Source organism: Ischnura elegans, chromosome 2 (assembly GCF_921293095.1).
Source record: "Ischnura elegans chromosome 2, ioIscEleg1.1, whole genome shotgun sequence".
In the NCBI taxonomy this organism is placed as follows: Eukaryota; Metazoa; Arthropoda; class Insecta; order Odonata; family Coenagrionidae; genus Ischnura; species Ischnura elegans.
In genome coordinates, this window is record NC_060247.1 from 106,433,918 (window position 1) to 106,458,597 (window position 24,680).

Consider the following 24,680-nt stretch of genomic DNA (forward strand, 5'->3'; position numbering starts at 1 on the left):
CCGCTCTCCTGCCTGTCTTTTATTATCTTCTTCACTTACTTAGGATAGGGAACTCCTGTCTCATTCGTTTCATTCGCTATGCTCTGCTTTGTACACATTACTCAATGATTTAAGCAGAAAAAGCTATTTAATTCAAGCCTTGGCAGCGACCAGTTCCCAGAATATTGGCCGAGGGGAATTTATCAGACCGACTGACCGACTTTTGCACCGATTGTGAGTTTAGAAGTTTTCGAAATGTGGAGGAATTATGAATATCATATTGATAGATCATGTGAGTAATGCGGAGAGGAGTAGTGAAGAAGATAAGTCTTTTGAAAACTTTGGGTAAAATACAGGTTAATTTAATCGGGTTAATTTTAATAACAATATTAGACACGATGATATAATGAAAATTCTCGCTGCAGTTCAGGTGGAAAGTAAGGGCAGCAGAGGTATGCCTCGGACGAGATGCATAGAGAAGTTGATGACGGATGTAACTAGCAGAAATATTGTGCAGATGCTAAGAGATACTTTTAAAAGCACACTTTCTGGCAATCGAGAAAGAGTGCATGGGTAATATGATTACGTGATAAACTATGCTGTAAAATGGCTTGATAATAAGATATATGCTTTTCCCAAACTGGGCTTACGATAAAGGCAGGAAATGCGGAAAATAAAAGTGTTGCTACAAAGGTTTGCCATCCTCTTATAAATTGTGCCGAACTTTTTCAATTTGCTAAGCATTATTTTGATAGTATTGTTGTCGTTATTCAGAACCAATGAGTCAGTAAAAAAGCCGATTTATAAATTGTCACTAATATTGCATGCTGTAAGAGTGTAATTTTGCTAGAGCATTCCATTCCACATTGACTTAATTTCTTCATGGAGAATTCGTACATGAAACTTAGATGAATGAATGCATTTTTATTTGGGATTTAACTGTAGACTGAGAAACCTAAATCAGCCAGAAAGGAATTTTGAAACGTAAAAACGCACGTAAGTGATGTATTGATACCTGTGAACCCTTTTTTTACTAATGATGTTTATTTACTTAAATCGCTACTTTTAATTCTTCGCAATACCAAAATCTTCAGCACACCTTATTCACTGCGTGCCAGCGTGCATTTTGAGGTTTCAAAGCGAGTGTGTCTAATGGTTTAAGTAAGGATTGAATCCAGTATTCATTAGTATAAAGTCAATCGCTGCAGTGCCCTGAAATTCCTTGGGAATATTATTTCTCACTGAGGCAAAGACTTTTCATTTAACTCATGCTAACGTATCGCTCAAGGTTGAGTTATTTTTCCATGCCAAGCTAGAGTTGGCAAGTACGTACAGTTACATTACGAGATATTATTTCTTTTAAGTACGAGCCCGGGTCTCTTGAGTCAGCGAATCCTGTGGGTGGGCCTTTCCCGAGAACCTCTTTTCTTCTCCCTTCATTGCCTCATTTCCTTGCGTATCCGTCACGTCGTTGCATAACATTTCACTCCCACGCACATTTTGGGGGTAGATGGACGACGTCGTAGCAAGCTGAGATTTCGTGTTTTAAGTCCCGGAGGAGAGAGAAATCGCCTCGAGCCGAGAGAGAGAGAGACGGCGCTTGTCTGGCGGAAATGTATCCATCTACGCAGCAGACACGTTGGATGGGATAAGCGAGTTTTCGCGCACGGCGCGATATTCCTTAAAGGGGCCGCTCCGCGCCGGTTCGATCAGCACTTCGCGTCACAGAAGTGGAGAGTCTGTCTTTCCTTTCAGGGTGTGTTTCCCTCGTGCCATGCATCTGGATGCAAATGCAGCTTTGATGGTGTGCTGTACGTGTGTTTCCCACGACATGTTTAATGCGCAAACCCGTTAGGAATGCCTGTGGGGATTTTTTTCCTTGGTAATGGGGATATGCTGTCACAGAAACTGTTTAACATCTATAGCTGCCGGCTTTCTGTACCTACGTCTTCATACGTGCGAGATGGTTTTGTTTTAGGTGGTAATTAATTTTCATAGCATTTAGTCCCCAAACTGGCGGACTGGTTTTATCTCCTTGCTGAATTTCTCGCGTGCTATTCATAGTGACGATAATTGTGAGGGATATCAAGTGTGAGATGTTTCCTTTGCGTTCTCTCAATTAGCGATGTACGTGAAAACTCTTAATATGAGTACGCCTGAGATATTTGATTCATATTGGCTATGTTCTTGAAATTCCATTTAATTTTTTCATACAAATTTGAAGGGTGGTAAGCCGTGATTTAGATGTTAATACTGAAAAGAATCGTTAGTTTTGAAATTTGGAATTATTTGAAATAGCGAATAGCGGAAGCAAACTAGTGACATACTGATATCATAATATACTTATATAAAAGAGCTTATGTTGTGCATTGCAGTTATATATAGCTGAAAACATTTGAGAATAAGTTAAGTGATTAGGAATGTATTCATTCATATTATTTCTATCACATTGAACCTGCAATTAAAATAAAATATCACCGTTGAATATGTTTATTTAACAGCGAAAGTGCTACAGTTTTCTTGAGAACGGTACCATTAACGCTTTTTCACAACTGGAGAAAATAATTTAAACTATCCTCTGACTTGATTCTAGTATGAAAGTCCAATTACTTATGAAGAAATCAACGAGAAGAAATTGTCAATGGGTTGCAAAGTACTTATCATAACAGCATAATAACTTTTTTCATCCATATTAAAGGTACATCTAGGCAATTCTCACTCGTCAGAATTGCACATAGTTGGTAGTTATTTCAAAAATGGTTTCAGGTCAGACTTGATGACAGCTGTGGTGGTTTCGGGCTAGTCTTTTAAAGTGAAGTTAGGTTTCAGGTACCTGCAGTAAAAATATACGTTTCAATTGGTTACTAATGAAAAATATGTGTGAGATTTTAATTTTAATATATATATTTCTATGCATAGATTGATAGGCAGTTCTTATCAAAATAAATAAATATTTGTTAATTATATATGAGAATATAGTTTTCACGTTAAGGTCAAACATTAAATTTATCCATTAAATATCGATATATCGATAGCCGTTGATTTCAATGAATGGCTGTGAATCTTTGTCCACCACAAAAAAAAACGTAAACATGCCCCAATGGTTATGCGATTCATTTACGGAGTCGATATTCATTCATTTTAAAATATATTATTTTAGGAGGTGGTCAGGCTACTGATTGATTTTACGCCTGCATCTGATTATGGTACAAAGAAAAGAAATTGCACGTTGGAGATATCTGATAACTGTATATGAGAATCACTTAATATTTAATTGAGTCCATTATCGTTTGGGGGAATTCCAATACCTATGTATGCCTCTATGTAGGTATCTTCTTTGTTTTATTGTTTCTGTCGGGCTTAAAGCCACAGTGGGGCTCTAGGATGAGGTTCCTTGCGACGTTTTTAAAGGTATCTTTTCTTAATAGTTCATGGAATAGCGGAAGCCTCGCCCGTAGCCTTCGGGTCTTTTTATGCCCACTTTGTGTTAAAGCTGAGCGACGCTCATTGTTTGCTCCTAGCAGTTTTTAACGATTGGCGCAGCTTTCCTTCGCATTTTATGAAGCTCGCGCATTTAGTCTTTTTGCACCGTATGCCATATGCTCTCCGCATATTCAAGATGCGGCCTGACTAGTGCGAAGTGTACCTCTCATTCTATTTTTTATCCGGAAACCTTCTATCAGCACACTTTTCCAATCCTTGCTTCTCCAGGACTCTACAAATATTTCTAATGTGTGTTCCCCACGACAGATTTGTAGCTATCGTAAATCCTCCGGAATTAGCTTCTTGTGACCCTTTCATTTAAAAAATACATCCCCTAAACATACAGTGAAGCCATGGCTCGTCCTGCGCAAAATAATTTCTGCCAATTACTTAATGAAGTTACGACCGAGTAACTACTCTTGGGTCCATATATTTAGCGCCGATGAGAGGATTTCAAGGTAAAAATGTCCACTAATATCGCGATATATGTTATAGAGTCCAGTGTATTTAAGGGATAATTTTTTTTAACAACAGCAGGCAAACTCCTCACATTGCGTGGTGGCCCATGGAAAGGAACGGCCCTCCATCTGTACCCTGAATGTGTAAAATTCTCAAGCCGATGTTTATTTTATAGTTTTACCTCGACCCTCACGTATTTAAATCAACCTTCCGTATGGTTCACTGAGTGTGTGATATAAGGGGAACTAGTCTCAGAATATGACGCGAATTGCGGCGGACGACTCAGTTCCTTTTAATCTCTTGTATATACTCTCCATTAATCTTTTATGAAGATAGCACAAGAATGAGAACTGCAGAGCACCACACACCTGCGAAAGAGCCACGTGATATGTTGTTCCATAGGAATGAGGAAGACCTTGAAGTAAGTACTTGGGGAAAATAAATTGGGGCACAAGGAAAACGAATATCTGGCAACTAAAGAAACCGGTGTGAATAAGGAAATGAAGAATTGCGGTGTACCAATCTAGGAATATCACTACTATGAATGAAGGAATTGAAATACATTTAAAATATTGGAAACAATAATTCTAGACTGCTTTCGTGAAAAAAGGAACGTAAGGGAAGTCCTACATTGGCTATTACGTCAATCTAACCCTCATTCTAGACATTCTGTGCATCGATTTCAGTGGAGGGCCCAAAAATGTGATCAAGAAGAGATATAACTATGGACAAGTAATGGGATATAGAATGCGTAGGCTTTGGTGCTAATTAGAGAATTTTTAGACAGCAAAGTTAACATTTTTGATCAATTTCATATTTTTTCAGAAATAGATGCTGTAAATAGGCAGAATATGATAATCCAGTTTACACTACTCTTTTTTTCTTGGAGCTGTCGGTGGAGGTTTTTTTCTTTCCGTACTTTACCAAGGATCCATCGATTCACATTAAATTTAAATATGCAATATCCTCAGCACTGAATGCTGCAATATAAGGTCGTCATATTCGGGTTGGTTTTCCTACATGATGAAAATTGTTGTTATTTTATTTTTTTACTTGCATTATAACCCGGAGTGGTGGTAGATTTAGATCTCGATTGCTGTGCACCTCTTTTCAATGCTGGGGAAATAAGACGCTTCCTCCTGAAATGCGTGGAGAGAAAATAGTATTTCTAAATAGATCTGTGGAGAAAATTTACTCGCAGCGCAGCCGGATGGTGTCTACTGCATTTTGTCGAGATTGAAAAGACGCAGATGTTCAGTTTCCGTCGGCTTGCATGCACGTGGCAAGTAACTAAGCAGCGGAAGAATTCTCACGGCTGGAGAGTGGAACCGCTCCACGTTAATGGATGACTCGAGTTTTTGTTCCGCAGGATAGCGAAAAACGTAATTTTCCTTTGTTTCCATTAATGCGTGACTGCGGTTATAATTTTCTAATGAAGTAGTTCTTTTGCTGGCATGCATTGCATCTGGAGGTGCAATGTTTAGTTTGCCAAATGACGTTTAATGCGTTTGAGATTTATTATTCTCTCTTTTTATTTCATAATTTTTCGTCAGTTGACGTCACTCTTTCATTTATGTTACATAAATCCTTGCAGAAGATGAAAAATTTGGATTTTCATCACTTTTCATGGCCGTAATTAAGTATCTATTTGTCATAAATGATCGTAATTTAGCGTACATGTATTTGTCATAAATTCCATATATTCTTACTAAATCGTTTCAGGCTTGATTTTGTGGAAGTTTGATATATCGATGATAAAAACACAATGGTAATTTCCACACTATTTAATTTAACACTCAACGACCGATCATGATTTCAACACGTTGAGTGTTAAATTATACAGTAAGGAAATAACCATTTGTGTTTTTATCATCCATATATTTGTGCCAAATCGCAGCAGTAAATCCTTAAAGTATTGGTGGTCTATTATTGATGCAAAAATTGCTTGTGTAACATTTCTTTAAATATACAAACCATTTTAGTAACCATAGAAGACAGGAATTTTCGATTTAATATAAATAAATATTCGAAATAATTTAAGCTGCCCGTATTTAATTAGTTATTACAATCACTCTAGCTGGAGGGGCAATAAGGGATGATCGTTTCTGTCTTGTTTTATTGTGTTAACATTTTAATCTTCATGTCCTGGTAAAATGTACAAGTAATACCTTTTCTAACGGGATTGGTACACTTTAGAATAGTCTGCCGAATATTGATTGGTATTGTACATCCGAATATTCTACTTACAGCTGCGCAAACTTGCATAGGTCGGGTATATAGTGCGCAACCTATTTTGTTCAGCTCATGACCTATTTTCACATCTCAAGTGGGGCCATTGAAGGTGACTGAAGTTAGTTTAAGAACTGCCTGTGGCAAGCTGAGTATGTTGTAGTCACTCAAGAGGGATTGGTGCGAACAATAACTGCGACGAAACGTCCATCTTGGGGTGCATAAGGTGCTGAAGAGGAGATACTCGAAGTGTCTCTTGAACCAGTGCTCTTTTAGGTTCCAGAGACCCTCAAGCTGCACCCATTTTATTCCTGCACTTCTTCTGCGGGTGACCTAGAAAAAGAGTGGAAAATTAATGAGTACTTTTTCAATCATCTACGTGGAAATACTTGAATTTTTGTGAATTCTCTTGATTCGTTAATGCTATTGACCTAGGTTTCATCTAGAGCAATCCCTTTTAAGTTCAATAAAAATTGTTGAAATCTTCCTGGGTATATAAAAGATAGTGATTATACTTATTTATACTTCTTCGTTTTATTGATAGGGAATGGTGAAAAGTAGAAAGGTTTTATATGTAAGTAGGTACTTTGGAATCTTTATTTTGAACTCTTAGCAACAGGGTGCTACCGGGAGCCGCTGATTTTATCGATCACCTCGCGTAAAAATTAAAAAGCGTTGTAAAGTAGACGCGTAGTTGTAAACTATTGATAACGCATGCACAAGAATTAGGGAGACTAGCTAATGAAAATAGTGTCAAAATTCACTTCGTGCTGGCAGCCATTGCTTAGAAAATGTTATTTCATAAAAAATACAATTAAAACTTTTTTTATTGCTTATGAAACTTAAGTTTAACGCTAAAGGAGCAATACTCGATAACATATGAGGAAGTGAGACGCCAAACTTGTACTCCTTGGCTTCTCACCTCCTCATTAATAAATTTGATAAAGTTAGTTATACACGCTTAACGTTGGTCGGTCTATTAAGTTGAGGTATACTAAAAAGCTTTATTTAACCGGTTATTTTTAGTTAATGCACTCATATCTATATTAAACTAATGGGGCTAAAAGTTTTCAACCAAATCAATCAACACTAAGTATAAAAATAAAAGTAAATGTGCCAATATTATTTAAATAGGTCAAAGAATATGGCCTTTATAAGCGTTTAAACTCGAGTCTCTTTACTTTTGGTATGTGCAGCAAAACAAAAGTGTTATAGAGTATGTGTCTAGCACTCAAAAGTCGTAGTTCGATAAAAAAACTCAGACGAAAAATCTATCCTTGGGGGACATTACGGGCTGGAGTGGAGACACACACTTGTGACTCTTGAATCACTACCCTTATAGGCTGCGGCTTCTGCATTTAATTTCTGCACTTCTTCTTCGGTTGACGTGAGTCATCGAAGCGGGGCTCAAAAGATTGGCGAGGGGAAGAGAAGCCTCCCTCTTCTCACGCCTGATCCTTCCGACGTTCGAGATTGATGTGCTGTGTTTTTGAGGAGCAGGCAGCCTTGCGGGACGCAAGAGCACGTCTTCGGGAAAGAGTCGAGGACATTGGAGTGGGAAGGAGGGGTGTGTCTATGGTCGGCCGAAAGCAGAGTTTCGAGCACGAGTGGACTTTGGGAGATGGGAACACGGAGACTCTCCGCGCACAAGGACCCAGTCGATGTAAAGCTAAGAAAAGGAATACTGCCTGGTCCACACCATAGCTCAAAGTCTGCATGGGCTCTCATTGAAAAGAATATTCGATTCTCATACTTGTTGAGGTTAATCACGAAAAAGAGTTCCTTGAGTACCTCAACATTTTTACTTTGGTATCTCTTAACACTAGAATGACCGGGGGTGGTCAATTGACCGTTCGCGTTTTTCTTTCGCGCACAGTTTCACTATTTTCCGTTCAACGACGCTGAGATTTTTTGAATTCTGATATTTCTAAACAAATAACCTGAAAATGAAGTTTTTTTTTGGGGGGGGGGGGGGGGGGGGTATTCATGTCTAGAGAAATGTCAGCTTTTACCTACAATGACCGCGTGCAGTCAATTGACCGTTTTTGTATTTTATACCGTAATTTAGCTATCTTTGCCGATCCTTGGTGTCAATTTCGACAAATGTCATAGCGTGCACTTTACCACGCATGATTACTACTCAAGTTTGACTCTTATGCCTTTAAAACAGTTTTTATGTAGTAGGTAGGTAGGAAAGTATTAAAGTTTTACTCAGGTAGTGAAGTTCCTTCAACTATCGTTTTTAACATTTGTTTCATCAAAATTTAGCGACATCGGAATGAGATTTTTCCCAAAGATTTTAAAATTCACCACCAAATTCGTATAGCTTCAATCTTTGTAGTAAGTGGTCTTGATTTATTTTTCCTTTGTTGGATCGCGAACTTTCTATTACGAATGTTTTTAACTCAAATATTTATAAAGTTTAAAACAAATAGAAAGGGATCACAACTGTTTTTCTAAATAATACGTCTTAAATTTAAAGTGCACTGAAAAGTTATAACTAGGATAAATTGAGTACGTTAGATGTAAGTGTATAAAATTCAAATTCATTTTATTAAAATATGTTTCGTGTAATTTATTTCTGCCTTTGAATAATGTGATAACTTTTTTAATAATTCAAATAGGTACATTTTGCTGCTGCGAGTAACTCGTTAAACGTTAATTCCCCCTATTATTTTATCCCAAACCAGTACATTTGAATTATATTAATCCTTTTCATTAAATTTTCATTGAGATTGTCAGGCATCTTAAATGACGATATCTGCTACTGCTACATCCTTTTCATTTAGTTTAAATTGTGGCTAAGCTTTTTTCTAGCGTTTCCATTTTGGTTTTATCGATTCATTCTTGTTTTATTCAAACTGCGTCTCGAAGGGTCACTCCATATACGGACGAATGGTAAATTTTGGTAGGCATAATTTTTTAAATAGCTTTCCTTTCCTCATACTTTTTTTTAATTAGAAACATCGTTCTTCTCGAGTTCACAAGAACTGTGAAACCTTGGAATAGTTCCAATTTTATACAGTATTCTAGGGATATGAAAATGAAAAATAAATTCTTAAGATATGCCGTTTGATATGAGACCTGGGTTGCAATTACTGAGCGTTAATCGTTGTAGCGTAATCAAATCTCTCCATGGTTTAAATGGAGTTGTAATTTTTCCTTAATGGATTCTCCTTAGTTACATCTGTTATTATGAAATCTATAGTGGCTCGGTTTAATTATATTATTATTAAATTATGTCACCAGCATAATTTATAACAAAAAAACCAGAGCCCCTAGGTATACTCTGAACGTCATCCTTCGGGATTATTTCAACTTGGCGGTTTGTACATTAACTGTACACCGATGTGAATGAACTAATTTATTGCATGACCACTCTTCACACTTCACGTATGTGTGGTCATAGTTTTACGTATATTTGGTCAGTTAAATCATAGGCACACAAAGTTTGTAAACTCTCGTGCTTTTCACCTCTCTGCTCTTCTCCCGCCATTTTCAATACAGCACCATTTCTAACCATCTCTAGTCCGGTATTTTCTGTGCATCAATATTCCACATTTTTTCAGTTTCTTGATATTTATATTCAATTCCCCTGTTAATTAAATATCATTAACTTTCACTGAGGATAAAAATTCCCATAGATCATACCATTCTTCTAGCAAGGACAAGATTTGAACTTAGATCTCCCCATTCCCGGTTACGTGCTCTACCGATTACGCCGTCAAACTGTCCTACTCCAGAGTGGATTCCGGACAAGATTTTACTAGACTTTCATGAAAAAAAGTTTATTTTCTTGGATATTATTTGCATGATTTCTCATCTCATCATACGCTTCAGAGATTTGTCTATTTGGACTAAGATCTACGCCTTGTACGGAAGAATTTTGAGAGCACTGCTGGGTTTTGCCGCCGTCGTCAAAATCTCCCGCAGAAGGAGGGTTATTCTGCTCGGTTGGCGGGCGTTGATCGTCAGGTGAAAGACGCGGAGTGAATGCTGGCAGGGGGAGAGGTTTGGTGCGCAAGGCGCCATGATTAATTCGGCCCTAATGAATGTGGAACCAGGCGTGCAAGCCGTGCCGCACACGAGAATCCTAATTTTCCCCGCAGGGATTAAATCACTCTCTCGGTGTGCTTTGGCGAATCGGAAGAATGGCGCACATGCGGCTGGGGAGTCATTGCTGCGGCGACTAATTGCGCGAAAACTACGCGCAAGAACGGAAGCGTGTGTGTACAACGTGCAAGGCTTCCCGATACTCTTATCCTCCTAGTAATTTATTTACAGATTTTTTTTTTCAATACCACCGAAATCAGCTCATATTGGCTTTCGCATAGGGGTTTTCAACAAATTTTACAATTGCATGTGTACATACGACCATGTCCTCGATAGGGGCAACCTTCTCAGCAGTGTCGTAACTAGGAATATGCTTTGGGGAATAGGATGGCCTGGAGTGTTGACCCCCTCCCTTAGGCGACCTCCTCCTCCGAGAAAATCTTTGAAAACTGACATGCCTAGAAATACATTTTACATTATTTTGTCACTTAAAATTTAGATTTAAGTAGATGCAGTTATTAAGTGTCAAAACTAGGAAATATTTTTAAATATTTTTTTTATTTTCACGGAAGCTTTGGGGGGGATCCCTCCCTTCACACCCCGCATACTCGAACCCGCGAACTCTTGTTTCATAGACGAGGACTTCACCCCGACGCTTTAAGGCTGGCTATTGTAATGCATCAACCCAAAAAGAGACGATTCGGTCTTTGTGCATCTTGGAGCTACAACACATAACAATGAAATATCACATACATCCATGACCTATAAAGGCATCTTCCATCCATGCTCTGTATAGGGGTCATCTACCCAGGTGAAACTCGAACCCGCGACCTTTAGTTTCTCTGGTGAAGACCGTAATGAGCCGCCACTAAGCCCAGCAATTGTTCGCGATATCTTTAGTGCGATGCAGGAAGCAAAAATGAAATATCTGGCATCTGAGGATATCTGATCAGGATCTGAAAGAAGTGATTATTATTTAATATTTTAAATTACATGGCTAAATACATCGAGAACACATGTACCGATACTCGTTTAAAATCATTTTATTACTTCCAATGCATCATATTTAATGAAGTAGAACTTCTTTACGTACATCATGGATGTTTTAACATTGTAAAATTTTTAAATGATTATACTGTTCCCCTAAGTAGTGTTAAAATAATGAAAATATGATGATGAGCTACACTCGACATCACGCGATTTGGCATGGGAAGTTCATTACAAGCTAGACTCTAGGCTAGGCATTTCGGCGCGAGGGGTTGACATAGCTTCGCTCTCTCCCACATCCTTTCATCCTCTATATAACTGCGGATCCCAGTGCGACGTTGCCACATTTCGACCACCACTTTCTTTTCCTCGTCTTGCGTTCTCTTGGCCACTCCCTTTATCCATAACCCACCCGCTCTCTTTTTCCATTTCTAGATCTCTGCATTCATCCCTCCATTTCACCCTTCCATTTTCAAAAGTCCCTTTATTTCTATCCCATTCAGGATTTCAGCCAACCGCTCTCTCTTTCTTTCATGAATTTTTTCTTCTTCTTCTTTATTTCGCTCTCATCCGCAGAATCGCCATTTCCAACCCGCAGCGTCGCCTTCATTTTCTCATTCGCAGTGCGTAGCCGCCACCTTTTTCCGGAGAGAGCCTTGGTCGCCAACTCCATAAAGTCGTCCCGGTGTAATGAATGGGGATAGCTGCCTTCAACCGCGCGCCTCGAAGACATTACGTGTTCTCCTAAAAACGGGCAGGGGAATATCCCAACTCACCAAAAGTGATGCCTCCCGCGAAAATTCTTTTCGGGTTGGTTCCATTTCAAGGTTTCCACGTGTTTTCAGTGGATGAAGATTAGCTGTGCTCTCGATAATGCTTTCGGCAGGCCCACCTCACGATGCAAATGGAGTTTCGTAATTTTAAAATACTTCCTTCGTATGGGAATCTATCTGCATTTCACAAAATACTGGGCGTTCCTTTTCATTACATAACTACATTATTTACATTTAATCATATCTAAATTTTGGTTGACTACTTTGATTCTTATCTTTGCGTATTAAAACGTGGATCATAACTAAAATTTTGCCGATGAATGTCAAAATTTTTTGTGAAGTCCACAATAACATATTTAAACCGGCGAGTTTTTTTTACATTCGGGAGTCTTCATCATGACTAATATTATTTATTTATTCCTTACTGTGCAAGTAGCTGTTCCACGATATCTCACTCCATTACTCTGCAGTATATCCGCAGGTTGTCCTTTAAAAATAAAAAAGTTATCAGTTTAGCCACTACATAAAAGTCATGGTAATAATATAACCTCAGTAATTTTTCCGCTTACATCTTGAGTGACTAGAGCATTTCTGCCTTAAGTTAGAATTTCCATTACATATGTAGACTTCTTTGATATAAATTGACTTGCATGATCTTCTACATAAATCTTATTTCCCTAACATATGGCAAAAGGAAGGAATAGGAAATTTCCACAATAGTAGACATCTGAAAAGGTTTTAATTGAGGTAAAAAATTAAATCGTATCAGAAATTACTTTAAAGATTTGTATACGCTTTTAATCATTTTTATTTTAGTGTTTCCTGGCAATATTCTCGTCACGACACATGGAAGTCCATGGGATGCTGTTTTCTTAACTTGTTTTCATTTCATAAGTATTATAATTAATTTCGCAGTTATTGCAGCTATTCTGGCGAAATTGCAATTACGATGTTGTTCTGGTAACATTGCATACTGCGGAAAGAGTGGATGCGCTAGTTATGAGACCTATCGTCATTCTCTCGGTAGGAAATCCCTGTAACATTATTCATAGCTAGAGCGGCTTGTGTACAGTACATGTAACCATATTGCAGGGAAAGGAGGTCGTTAGGGTGTTTAATGGAACCCACCTTGGTTTTAAAGCCTAGAATTTAAAGTAGCCGGAAATCAGCTCCGGCGCAATCAATTCATGAGTACAGGGGCTGTATTACACGGGTGGCTGGCTTGGGTGCTTATCATATTGTAGAGAGATTACAGTTGGCTGGAGTCGCAATATAGGGCTCTTGGTAGCAAAATAGCTGATCGATACACATTAAAGCGTAGACTTTGGATAGAAATATTGATGGGCTGCGTGAATTACCATGCTTGATACGTGTACTTATTAATGTTTATGATTTGTACCTCAATGAGACTAGCCTTGCGAAAAATGGAGAGTATCCTATTTGATGGTATTTTCTCAATTAAAAGCATTCCTAAATTAAAAATTTAAGCTCATAATGTCGTGATTGAAGTCATTTTCCATTAAAATTGCTAAAATAATTCTTGTAGTAAAGTCCGTTTTCCTTCCAATAGAATGGTGAAACATAAAAATATAAGCCTATCATATTTTTTACTCTATTCTTGGGATATTTATTGAGAGATGCATGCATTGAAATCCAGTAGTTTATGGATTACCCTAGGGCGATGCATGTGAAAATTGGATGCACCAAAGTGATAGAAATTTCTGTTTACCTTCAAGCATTAAACTTTATTGTTTCGAGTATCAATTTTGTGTCCAATATTTTGATTTTGCTGCACAGTGGAGATTCTTCTTAAACCTTTATTGTGGGTGGGTGAATGTAAAAGTTATATTTTCAGGATTTATGCCTTTTCATTCGTTTCAAGATGGATTAGTGGCGAACCTTCTCGTTGGCTCCAAGGGTTTTCCAGGGGGAAATCTTAATGCCAAACGTTGAACAGGGGAGCGAGATTGATGGCGAAAAGGGTCGTACGTAAGAAGTTCTTGGAGCGGCCTTATTGAGTGAACCTTCGAAGCTGTGGGATGAGAGTGCATTCGGCTATTGAAAGAGAAGAATACGATGGCCTCTTGAGGATCACTGTTGGGTATTAATGGCCAGCATAGAGAATAATAGGGAACTTTTACATGAGGTTGAAATTAAATTCAATAATGTTTTAACAAAATAAAAATAGCCCTATTTATTCTTCAATTTAATACAAGCATTGGTGTTTTCAGGAGGCCTCAGATATTTTCGGTAACATCTGGCTTAAATATGAAGGAAAGAAAACTATAAACACATTTTTACTGTAGTATTTCACGACGCTTAATCCTAGCGTCCATCTTCCGAGTACATGTGGCGTCAGTAGGCTTTTCGTTACGAAGATGGAAGCTGGTAGAAACACGCTGTTGGCGTCGGAGTGCTACTTGAAAGTATCACCAAGAAATCCCTACGTAACGCTTTTTTAGGTATCTGGAGCAATAAATGCGAGCTACATGCATCGACCATGGTTGTGGTGGGGACCTTTCTCCGAAAAATCCAGCCCACCGCCGGGATTCTAACTTCAGCCCTTACTTTGTGAAGCCAGCTGTGATCACCTCACCAAGCCGAACCCATTTGGCACGAAATAGCTTAATGAAAATGGGTAGCATTCCTTAGATTGCAATAAAATTGAACAGTTTTTTTGAGCTGTTCTTTAAATGAAGCATACCACCTCAAACTACGTGGTAAATATTTATTTTAACCCTTTCTAACCTAGTGATGCTTCTGGAAGATATTGAATTTCAAGACTTCTCATTTTAAAAATTTAAAAAATTTTCTATTCAATTATAATTATACAGCTACATATTTCGCCATTAAATTTAATGGCACAAAAGAACTCGTGGTTTAAATATTTCCTGAATAGAGCTGAAAATGCATACATTTTTTATGTTTCATTAGTAGCAACATTGGGTTGTAATGGGTTAATTCTCATTTGGAGTCTTCAAATTTGAGTAAATTTTTATTTGCTGCTTGCTATCTAAGTTTTTAAAGTTAATGCTAAACTCAAGGTGTTCCGTATCACTTCCGAGTACCAATTCTATAAATTTCCTTTAGTAGCTTCCTCGTGTAAGCAGGACCCAAATAAATTATTACAACTGAGTTATCGGTAAAATGTTTGAATTAAAAAATGAAATATTTGATTAAATGTTTTGTTAAATGCATAAATTATTGAAGTAGGTATGGGAGATAATGTACCTTATGGATTAAAAATATAATAGGCAATATTGAAATGGTAACTCTCGAGTATGTAACCTGGCGATAATCTTGCGATTTAAAGCATTTGCTGTTTTTATATCGTGAATAGAAATCCGGAAAGATATGACCACAAAATAAATTTGTTTGATTTATACGTATGACCTAACTTGAAACTTTTTGATAGAATAGTACGGTAGAAACTCATCTTTTTTGATAACGCATCAGTGCTCGTCGCTAAATAAGTTATAACATCCCTTTATTCCTGCTCTTTTTTCAGCTTCCCTCAATTTTCGGTTCAAATTTGAAATTCCTGCCTCATTGCTTTGAACAGTTTCGGAGAGTGAGGCACAGAAAAAAAATAGAAGGGCTTTTTTCCCTCTTACTTCACGAGATCCATCAAAATGGGGTTTTATATCTCTTTGTCTCATCATTTTTCCATTGACCCGTAATATTCGTGAATTCTTCGTCGTTGGGAAAAAAAAACAAACGCTAAAAATCTCTTCACCTGGCGTCTCTCCGCGCTTGTCTCGGTCGGGAACACCCATTCAGCTTCGTAGTAATGTTTTTCCGCTTTGCTCCGTCTTTGCCCGGGTTTCCAAGTGATTTCACTCCAGGACGTCCCACTGATTGAACCGTCTTCCCGTTCCAAACCGAGCCGTTTTTCAATTAGAGTATGCCGGGAAATCTCACCTGTTAGTATTATGGCGCATTTTTCTCTATCCCTCGTGAACCTGGTGCCCTGAATAGTGATATTTTTTCACCGTTTCCGATCCAATCCACATCCGATTCGATCCCGTCTTCTCATTTTGCACCCCCGTTTACTTAAAGGTTCGATCACGTTGAGATAACGTCGGATTTTTATCCTCTTGTCTTAATTGGCATTCTTAAGAGGCGACGGTATTCACAAGGCTTCATCGCGACTGCATGAATGGACTCCAATTAAATTTATGGTAGCTTTGATTTGATCAGTCCAGGCATATATACGTTCTCATTCACATACGTTGGCGTGGAACGTTAATTATGCTCATATTACGCCAAAGCGGTTATGTACTGTACTCCTTCCCAACCTTAAATATCCCGGTTAGCGTATGATTGTTTCATTTTAGCTTCCAATTTGTGGTTATTTTCATATAATTCAGACACCGCAAGAACTCGTTGATTTTTCGATGAATATTAATGTAGACATTTTCTGCATTTAAAATAAACTAAAACGGGAAGGTTTATTAATTTCACAATGTTTGATTGTCATCGATATCATGAGTAATTTTCTGGAACCACTATTGGATATATTTGGGAACAAGAGATCACTTAGTTACACTGCCCCAAAAAAGACTCGATGCTAAATCAGGGTATTAGCCATATTAGCATCTATTGCCTGTGAAAATATGACCTGTATATAGTTTGTTATTTTTAATTATTCGGTTTTTAAATAATTGTCTTCATCGTGAAATACAAGCGCACAATCATTTTTTTATACTCTAGTCCTCTATCTAATTGGAAATGAAATCTTTCCATGCTTATTTTCGATAGTAGGACTTAAATTTATATATTATGTAAATCCAAAGTTTAATAAATAGAAAAAGTTATTTTTAACCATCATTGATATCATTTCCATGGCTTCACCGGTTAAGCGAAATGAGCTTCCCGATAAAAGTAAATCAAAACAGATTATAGGATCGTAAGCTTGCCTGTGGTATCTTGATGATTTATTACTTAATTCTATGATAGACTTAAACAGGTTTATACATGAGACGCTATGTAATATGTGATCTATAGTTGCTTTTTAAAGATCAATGGAAATTTTTTTTGGAAGACTTGGCTTGTTATTAAAAATTGAAGAGTGCCATCATCTTTGTCAGCAGTGTTTTTAAGGCATAAATTCGAATAGCTTGCATTCATAAATTTTTAATAGTAATGTTTTCTCTACAAGCTCCCCATGCAACCATTCGAATATAACTTGGAGACATTCCTTGTTGCCTCTTCGCAACATTCCAATTCATACAATCTTATACTTTCCCTTCTGGTCGGATGCAACGACTCCTGTGAGAGAGACTTGAATTAATCCAACCTAGGCTCGCAGTGCAGATGAGTTGCCCGAATCATTTCGCGGTTGAAGCTTCTTAGATCTTCGAAGCATCATTCCCGGAGTGCAGAATTTCAAGCGATGTCTCCTTCCGCTCGCTTTTGCTGCGTGCTCAAACCGAGCGTAGGCTCTTCCGCATCTGGCGCTATTGAGAATGCCAAGGGAGGAGAGGTCTTGCCACAGTTTCTCCCATTTCGAGGTTTCCTCATCAAGATTATCCAATTTTGCCATTTCCCATTCTTCGTCCCTTCCTACTCTCATGACTCACGGACCGCTGAATTGCGCCGGGAAGTTTAGTATCGAAGCTCGGTGCTCGCCAGGGAAAATAGATTTCCAGTCACCAACGCTGTGCTTCAGCCGGAAGGTTGAATTGTTTTGATCGGTGAGGGTAGAGCACACCCTGGACGAGGGAGTCTTTCTAAAGGCCGTTTTACACGGTATACGGAATTGCGCAGGTTAGAGCTGCATTAATTTCTAAAATGGCGCGGAATTGCGCGAATGCATGAACGAAATTAGAACAGGGGCTATTTTGCCGTCTCGCATCCACGCATTCTCGCATGTGTTCTAGCAATTCACCGCTTTACACGACGCAATTTTGATTGCGCCTTCGCACGTATGCCAGATTGCGCAATTCCGTGTACCGTGTAAAACGGCCTTAATACAGGTGATCGGGCATGCACTGTCAGGCCTGAGGTGATCCAACGATTTGATCGATAGGTTTATCTCTTAAACAGGAAAATCCTCCAAAATCGTTGGCACATTAATGGCTGATGCCGGGTTTCGCGAGTAACTGGGACCTTTCCGCTTCTATAGCGGTAAGGTGTTTTTCCCCGTCCCTTCCCTTCCAACCCTATCCCTACCCAAGAGGCGTCGACGGGCTCCTATCGCGGCGGCGCCTCTTTCCTTGTTCCTTCCCATCCAAACCCCTCCCCGGGAGCGCGGGCGTCTCTGACTTGGTTCCCGGCCCCGGTGTGTTGCATCCTTCAGAGGACCCACCTAGGAGTCCCGATCTCTTGTCAGGCCTGAGGCGGGTGCCTTAGAAGTCACAACCATTGTCTAAGGGACGCAAATATAGCCTTTCTTCTATTTCCACCAGGATAGGACAAAACTGTGTTGGTTTCATTAAATTAAATAAATCGCGTAGCTTAAATTGAGATTCATTGATTTCCTATTGCAAGTTAAGTGCAGAAAATATAAAAAAAAAAGTGTTTCAAACTCATTATGAAATTTGCTTCATAATCATTCATGTGAGAAAACACATAATTAGGCTAAACTTGTATGGGTCTTAATATATTGTATGGAACATATATTTATGGTAACCTTCCAATAATCATGCTCTAAAAATCCACGCAGCATTAGTTAAGGAGTAAAGGGTGCTGGTTCCTGTCCTTGGAACGTCTTAGTCTTCGGTTTCTTTTTGGGGGCATGCGATTGAACTTGAACCCCGTTTTAGTACTTAACTTCTGTTCCCGGATAAATACAGTTGTAAATTTGAAAGAAAGTTACTGAATTTATTTTTTCTTAGTCTAAAAAATAGACTATTGACTGCTCTGATACCATGCTGAATTATGATTATTCGTTAATTTTCGAAGAAAATTAAAACAGGTGAAAAAGTTGTTCTAAATAGAGTATAAAGAAGAAGTATTTGTAGCATAAAAATTAAGTTACTATCAAGGAATCAGAAAAACTTAAAAGTCACTTTTCTCAATGTTTATTTTATTCAGTCACTTGTTCAAAAATTCCTTCCATTCACATTCGCCTCTTCGATGTCTAAATTCAACTTATCAGAAGTGATCAGAGGTGGATATTGTGCTCATAATTACGTTCTTCTTAATTTTTCAAAAAGTTGTTATTGATTAAAAATTTATGGAAATAAACACATTTTTTCGTTGTAACTTCATCCTTACTTTTTCGTATGTATTCAATAGAACTAGAACGTGTGTGAGGGCGTGTATTGGTTACATTCATTTAAACACAATACGAAAATGATGAATATGAAAGCAGTATTCATTTACTAAACTTTATTGAAAAAAATGCATGCTTGAAAAAAAGTAGAATTGCCACTTTCGCAGTACTGCAGTCAAAAAGAATCAGCATGCTTAAGAAAATCTCTTTTAAATCCACGGCAGATTACTCCAAGTATCGCATTAAAAATGTAGCAGGGTTATGGCACACTCTGCAGTGGAATAAAAAAATCTTTTGGAGGAGATCTGTCCTATGCGCTATCATCCCCGGGGACTGCGCAAGATGAACACGAGGCAAAGGATAAGAAGCGAGGCGCTTTGCGGAAAGATTCTCGCAGCCTCTAAAAGTTGACCGAAGAGAGCATGTAAATCTGTTGCCGCTCACTTCGAGCGCGAGAGAGTTGCCAAAAGAACGCCGACGCCCGCAATCCTTGAGGGACTTGAAAAAAACATAAACGGGAAAGAACAAGAAATACCCTTTTTTCAGAAATCTAGGCACCACTTCAAACAAGGAGGACCCCAGGGTTAGATTCAACGTAACGGAGAGCAAGATGGCACCGAATCCTGAACCAGAAAAAAGGGGAATCCAGGAGGCGACCAGGTGAATGAAAGAAACAAGAAAGGAAGAACAGAGAATTTCAAAGGGAACTTGCAAGGCAGCGTTTAAATATCAAATGACCACAGAGTAACTCGAGGAACGGAGGACGATAAATAAACGGCTATTGCAGCCAGCGGTCGAGGGACTCGGGTTTTGACCCTGCAAGACATCTCCCTTGAGAGCAGAAACAATTCTCAGGGATAACTCCCCTCGTTCCTTCATCGGCTGAAATTTTCTTATTCGGCTCTGGAGGCATTTGAAATAATTAAGCAGAAGACTACAACTATGTGCAGTTTACCTTCACAGAACCGCAGTGAATAAAAAATTGGAAGAAGGTATAATGTATTAAAATTAGTAGTTATCCCCTTTTTAGCGTAAGCTACTCAACAGAGAAGAACATGATAAGAATTCCATCGATACAAGATTCTAAAAATACTGATAAAATGTATGCCTGTTATAACCTGCGATTATAATGTTGTTCACATGCTATTGATATTCATGATTCAAGTGATAATGGATTGATAGTGGAAATTACAGTTGTATTTCTAATAAACTGTCGAATCACTTATTTATGTTAAAGACACCAGCCTAATAACGGAAATAATCTGGCTCACGATAAAACATATCTGATGTAACTAAGGTATTATCAATTTGCTTGAAAATATATTTAGTTTATTAGGGAAAAATTTAGTTTATGACCAAGAATGGCAATCGATCGATACATAGTATTCGAAGTAACTGAGGATAGTACCTACTTCTTTCATTGTTCGTGAATGTTTATGGTGGGACTTTGTACTTGTAATGGGTGCATGACTAAACTAGGTATGTACGTAGATTTATTGGCTGCTAAATGGTTGTGATTTTGAATAACATTAGAATAATGATTTCTTTACAAAAATAGGCATATTAGAAAGCAGTTATTTACATCAGTCATCATAAAGCTGTACAAAAAACGTCTAATACATTCACAGTCAGGACAGTAACCAAACCGAGTACCTAGAATATTATATTAGGAATTATAAAATTATAAAGTTAAATTTCAAGCCTATTGGCATAACTATGCAAGCCAATTGACTCTGAATGTTTGTGCAATTCTGCACGTTATTTTTAATAACTAAATACGGAGAATTTGGTTCTCTAAAAGAAAATCATGTTTAAATAAATTTTTATTTTTTTCTTCTCTTTTTCGTGAATGTTTAATTTGAAAAATAAATACACCTTTCATGAGTTATTGACGTCATTGAAGTTATGTTTCATTTTTTCGTTTTGAGACACCAGATCCTTGACGGAAAAAATTGCTCTCGAATATTACAAAAGAGGATCCTCAAGTCTGCCTCCAAATGTGTTGTCACCCACCGCGCATTTAAACGGGTTTGCAGAAGTCGCCATTCACGTCGCTGACGGACAAATTGATCCGAGTTTCACGGGGAAATACGGAATATATAGGGGTGTCAACCCAAAATTGATATAATTTAATGATGTGATCTATCAAAGTCGTAGCTCTTTAATTTTATTCATCGCAGTTACAAACATTGTACCGCAAAATATTGGAAAGAAATTGCACTAATCACCGCGCCGCGGGCATATTTGAAAGCCGATTAAAATGTGTGGCAACAGAAATCAGCCTTCCATGCGATGGAATTGGGCCTCTTCCATGCAGTCCCATTGGAATCGCTCACAAATTTAATGACAAAAAAACACGTGAGACAGATACGCGAGGCTGAGAAGAAGCGGATAGCCGCTAGGAATGTTAGTGACGTCACCAACTTACCTGGGAAAGGGGCAAGAGCTCGCAAAACTCGAGGTGTAGGCGACGGATGGAATGACGGAAAATTACGTTTCTCTTTCAAGCTCTATCGCAATCGGCAATAATTATAAAAAAGGGCAAACGAGCCCATTATCAAGCGTTTAGCAAGACCCAGTTCTTCGAATTGGATTTAATTCAGCAGAGGAAACTCGGAAGACTTTTAAGGAGCCACCACTCAAAAAGGTTAACTCTCCGTAACCCCAGAATATCAAAGGAAATGACGGTTGAGACACCACGGTTGGGATGGGGAAAGATAAGAGAACGAAGGAATTTTCCTTGGTTATGACGTTTACCGCAAGAGATGGTTGAGGACCTCCAGATGTCAGGAAAAGGTGAGCCTCTACTTCAGCAATTAAGCCGCGCTACTTAAAAGGCCCCCCTCAAGGAGTTTTCCGTCATAAGGCAGCTGTCGGCGGGTTCTTAGAACTAGGGAGGTGAATTAACCGCACACCCTGTTTTATCCCTGGAAATCTCTACTTTATTAAGCACGTGCTCCTTAGTACAACAAGAGTACTCAAACTGCCAGCTTAGGATTACGTTCCCGACTTTTTTATAGCTTTTTTACGTTCCTTTCTCAACTCCACGGGGTATAACGAGCATCAGAGATGTAATAAAAATTATGAATAAAACCGTGGATGTCTAAAAATTATGGCAATGTACTTACCTTTTCAACTTCCCCGTTTATTTATTCTTATTTATTATCAATAAAATACTAGGGAAAGGGATTGTGTTACCTCACGTGTCATTGAGAGAATCCCACATTTAACTTTTGTCTCACATTTTGCCCGTAATAGCTCGGAAACATTGATCACCTCTAACTCAGTAGTACTTTAAGTGCCGTAGAAAAATATTTCTCGATTTTATTGTATTTTAAATGGAGTGACTAGAGTTTGCATAATTTTCAAAACAATATTGCCATTTTTTATTTTTTCCTAAAGCAATGTTGCTCTTCTTTGACGAACCAAAGTCTCGGGTGTCTTTATCCACATCAGGCTTTACCTCAAGTAATTTAAATTTTGTTCATGTTTTATTCGTAGTTCTCCACCAAATTATAATCAGTATAGTAACTAAATGTATCTGATGATGCCGCTTGGTGTTGAAACGTATTGTGAAAACAAAACTTTTTTGCGGGAAAGTACGAATATCTAATAATGAACTTGGAACTAATTCAAAAAAGCAAACTACTAAACCGCGTTATAATGGAAGTAGAAGGAAACATTCTTCCAATCTTCAAATAAAATGAACGAATTGAATGTTGACTATTTTCTGAAGCTTTATATAATAGTTTGATTGAAACGTGGGCCTTCGTATCGTTTATTCATTGACCTCTTGTAGGCTATACAGCACTTGTAATGTGCTGCATTGATTTTGGATGAAAGTGGTGCAAATTTGAATTTCAAATTGATAGGTTTTCATTTTCGTGCCACTCCCAAATAGGAGAGATGGTACACTATCTAATAGATAAAGAGATAATCCCGCCTATTTTTTGGAGCGAATGTAGGACACCATGATCGCGTTCACGCTACAGATTCGACGGCATAACCAATCTTCTTCGGGTGTACGCACGCAGAATATTCCCCACTTCAATTTCGCAGCGTATCCCTGTTCTCTAACCGGTGACGTCATAGCGGAGCGCAGTGTCGCATCATAGAGATAAAAGTAAAGAGAAAAATAAGGAAAACCCTACTCTAGGAAAACGAGCTTGCGGTTGAAACATTTATACCATATTTCATTTCGTTAATTAAGGTCATTGAGGTATTCAAGGTCGTTTTTGCATGGTTTTTTTCCATAATAACACCAACAAACTTAATAATTTAATTTTAATACTCAATAATGCACCTCACTGCGTTAAATTATCTCCTTTTCGTATCACCCGTTCTTTCTGCGCATTGAGATGGTCTGTCTTTCCTGGAGCGATGGATGAAATGGTGTCGTAATAATTTTCCACGTAAAAATGACGGTTTCCTCAGTATCTCCTTCCGCCTCACTGAAGATTCATCATCTTTTGTCCATGCTTTTTCTCTACTTTCCTCGTCTGTATGTCTGTTTCATCGATAGAATCAAGTTGATTGCTTAAAGGAGGCCCAATTCCATGCCATTCAGGGCTGATTTCTGTTGCCACTTCGGTCGTATTTTAATCAGCTTTCAAAAATGCCCATGGCGCGATGATGACTGCAATGCGATCCACTTTTTTCCAATATTTTACATTATAATGTTTGTCATTTCGTGAAGTATCATTGAAAAGTAATGATAACAATGGTAACTCGATAGATCACATCATCATGTGTATACGTTTCGGTTTTTACCCCTAATTATTCCTTATTACCCGATGAAACTCGGATCGATTCGTCCGTCAGCGACACCAGCGGCGCCCTCTGTAAACCCATTTAAATGCAAAGTGGGTAACAACACTTTTAGAGGCCGACTTGGGGATCCACTTTTGTAATATTCGTGGATGTGATTGAGCAATTGATTTTTAAATCCTTTTTTCCATTGCCGTATTAGATTGAAATTCAACATGCTTGCCTGCTTCTGATGACAATACAATAATCCATAATTAGACATTTGAAATATTTTGCCATTTTTTTCTTATTAATTAACTAAAATTCAAAATGGAAAGTATTTTAAAAATTTTGTCAAAAGATAGCGTTGGTTGTACTTTTTTGGCGGAAATATCTTTAATAGCTCCGGTTGAATTGATTATATGACATCACCGCTGATAAACTTTTCATCAAATGGTGGGTAATGCGTGAGTGCTGATTAGGTTCAAATATTAATAGCTCTTTTCCATGCTTACTCACCTATCAGACTCCTCCACACTCATTCCTAATAACTATTATTAGCACACACGTTTTAGTTTCCGAGTGATGGAAAGCTTTCCTCATTTAGGGTGCGTGGCACGCGCTCACAAGAAGCCTGTCTTTCTCATTTCCCTACACTAACGCTGGAAAGGTTACCCTGTTCCCTTGTATCGTCACATTTTCCCCTACTGTGTGCTTAGTGCACATTCATGGCCGCTGAAGAGGTTGTATAT